Consider the following 3,137-nt stretch of genomic DNA (forward strand, 5'->3'; position numbering starts at 1 on the left):
CCAGGTTCAGGGAGGAGGTGGCCAGGTTCAGGGAGGAGGTGGCCAGGATTGAGGAGGAGGAGGTGGCCTCATTTGGAGAGGAGGTAGCCAGGACTGAGGAGCAGGTGGTCAAGTTTGGAGAGAAGGTGACCACGTTTGGGAAGAGGTGGCCAGGTTCAGGAAGAAGGTGGCCAAGTTTGGCATGGAGGTGACCAGGATTGGGAAGGTGTTGAGGTTTGGGATGGAGGTGACCAAGTTTGGGAAAGAGGTGGCCAGGATTGGGAAGAAGTGGCCGGGGTTGGGGTGGAGGTGGCCATGTTTGAGAAGGTGACCAAGATTGAGGAGGTGGCCCCATGTTGTGAGGAGGTGGCCAAGTTTGGAGAGAAGGTGACCAGCTTTGGGAGGGAGATGTCCAGGACTGGGAAGGAGATAGCCAGGATTGGGATAGAGATGGCCAGGACTGGGAAGGAGATAGCCAGGATTGGGATAGAGATGGCCAGGACTGGGAAGGAAATGTCCAGGTTCAGGAAGGAGGTGGCCAAGTTGGAGGTGGCCAGGACTGGCATAGAGATGACCAGGTTTGGGAAGGAGGTGACCAGGATTTGGAAGGAGAAATGTCCAGGATTAGGATGGAGGTGGCCAGGATTGGAGAGGAGGTGACAGGATTGGGAAGGAGATGTCCGGGACTGGGGTGGAGGTGACCAGGTTTGAAGAGGAGGGGACCAGGTTTGGGATGGAGATGACCGGGATTGGGAAGGAGATGCCAGGTTCAGGAAGGAGGTGCTGGGTTTAGGCCGGAGGTGGCCACATTTGAGGTGGAGATGGCCAGGATTGGAGAGAAGGTAACAGGATTTGGGGGAAAAGTGGCCAGGATTGGGAAGGAGATTTCAGGATTGGGAAGGAGATTTCAGGATTGGGATGGAGGTGACCAGGATTGGGATGGAGGTTCCAGGATTGGGATGGAGGTTCCAGGATTGATTGGAGGTTCCAGGATTGGGATGGAGGTGACCAGGATTGGGAATGAGGTGACCAGGATTGATTGGAATGGAGGTTCCAGGATTGGGATGGAGGTGACCAGGATTGGGATGGAGGTGACCAGGATTGATTGGAGGTTCCAGGATTGGGATGGAGGTGACCAGGATTGGGATGGAGGTTCCAGGATTGGGATGGAGGTACCAGGATTGGGATGGAGGTGACCAGGATTGATTGGAGGTTCCAGGATTGGGATGGAGGTGACCAGGATTGATTGGAGGTTCCAGGATTGATTGGAGGTTCCAGGATTGGGATGGAGGTTCCAGGATTGATTGGAATGGAGGTTCCAGGATTGGGAATGAGGTGACCAGGATTGATTGGAGGTGACCAGGATTGGGAATGAGGTGACCAGGATTGATTGGAATGGAGGTTCCAGGATTGGGATGGAGGTGACCAGGATGGATTGGAATGGAGGTTCCAGGATTGGGAATGAGGTGACCAGGATTGATTGGAGGTTCCAGGATTGATTGGAGGTTCCAGGATTGGGATGGAGGTGACCAGGATTGGGAATGAGGAGGCCACGCTGCCGGTGGCCACACCCCCTGCGATTCCCCACCTTCCCTCCCACGTGGCTCCATGGATTCCCCTTCCCATGGGAAGAGGTTTCTCCTGGGGTCCCTGGACAGGGTGGGGCAGGAGATCTCCCAGATCTCCACCCCTCTGGGTTTCCGTGGGATTTTCCCAGGTTCTCCAAGGACATCAGGCTGAGCCAGTAGAGCCTTGGGAGAGCTCAGGGAGGTGGAGCCATGGAAAACCGGGAATTTTGGGGGGCTGCATTGAGAGGGCCCTTCCATCCCTCGATCCCAGATTATCCCGAGGTGCCGCGGGATCTGGGAAGGGTTGGATGCCTACAAGGAGACAGGGTCCCAGCGCGTGTCCTGTCCCGGTGTCACCGTGTGCCCGCGTCACCGCTCCGCTGCCTTCTCCCATCCCAACATCACCCATCACCCTCATCCCAAGGAAACGGGACTCGGGCTTTTTGGGAAATTTGGGAAGAGCAGTGAGGGGTGGCCGGAGCTCCATGGGATGAGCTCCAAGTCCTGAAGGAGCGTCCAAGAGGGAGGAGTGGAAGCGTCCCCAGCTCGGGATGTTCCCGTCAAACAGGGATTTGTCGCCTTTTCCTTGAGGTGGAAGTCATGGGAAAAGGGTTTTTCCTTGGAGAAATCCAGAAGGATCCATTCCAGGTGGAGTTCAGGGAAGGAGGGAGCTCCGGATGTTCTGCAGGATCTCTCATGGGAAGAGATTGGCTTGGGAAGGCCCATGGGCAGCACTCAAGGAATTGGGAGTTTTCCTAGGGATTCCAGCCCTAAATTCCCTTTTCCTGCTGGGATCAGAGAAGGATAAAGGGATTTTTAGTTACAACATCCCTGATCCTGCCAGACCTCCCTGCTGGAGCTTCCCAGACACCGGGATTGCTCCAGATTGTCCCTGCTCCAGGAGGGACCAGGGCGGAGCCAGTGGATAAATCCCAATCCCAAAACTGCTCCGGACAAATCCCAGCTGGAGCCTGAGACCCCCTTGGATCAGGGAACAGCCGCTCCTCTCCATTCCTGCTCCAGCGGGATCCCCTCGGGATGCTTTTCCCAAGGGATAACCACGTGTCCTTCCCAAATCCACATTCCCAAATCTTCCCAGACCCGGCTCCAAATTTTGGGCCGTGGCATTCCCGAGGTGTCCCCACTCCTGGCACAGCTCCGGCATTTCCTGCCCATTCCGCTGTGGAAAGGGATAAAATTTGGGAATAATCCAGGGATTTTGGCACGTTTGGAACCTGGAAGCTCCTGGTCTTATCCAGGTGGGATGAGGCCATTCCCTCCTTTCCCACAGCACAGCTGAGGGATGCCGGGGAACTTCCACAGGGAAGAGCTGCGGGTTTTCCCACTGGGAAGCACCGAGTCCCCGGGAACATCCGGTGGCCTTTGGGGGTGGCCGACGGCACCGTCACTGTCACCAGCCCCGGGGGGACATGGAAAAACTTGGGAATTTTGTGTCAGCTGCTCGGTGTTGTTTTGGCTGTGGGGCATTTTTCTCATGCATTTGTTGTTTCCTTCCTTTCCCCAATCCCTGATCCTTCCCAAATCCCTGCCTTTGCCATATCCCTGCCTTTCCCAAACTCCTCTTTCCCA

The 3,137-nt window shown here is 55.9% G+C and overlaps 1 long non-coding RNA gene across 1 annotated transcript; it reads left to right on the top strand.

Moving 5' to 3' along the window:
* Nucleotides 1–16: 16 nt before the first annotated feature.
* LOC121660526 lies at nucleotides 17–1,519 on the top strand. The gene is made up of 3 exons (XR_006014703.1): nucleotides 17–1,400; nucleotides 1,446–1,465; nucleotides 1,505–1,519. It is a non-coding gene; the product is annotated as an uncharacterized LOC121660526 (long non-coding RNA).
* Nucleotides 1,520–3,137: the final 1,618 nt, after the last annotated feature.

This window comes from Corvus kubaryi, unplaced genomic scaffold, assembly GCF_017639235.1.
Source record: "Corvus kubaryi isolate FWS band 111438036 unplaced genomic scaffold, C.kubaryi_AGA036_p1.0 36411, whole genome shotgun sequence".
Classification (NCBI taxonomy): Eukaryota; Metazoa; Chordata; class Aves; order Passeriformes; family Corvidae; genus Corvus; species Corvus kubaryi.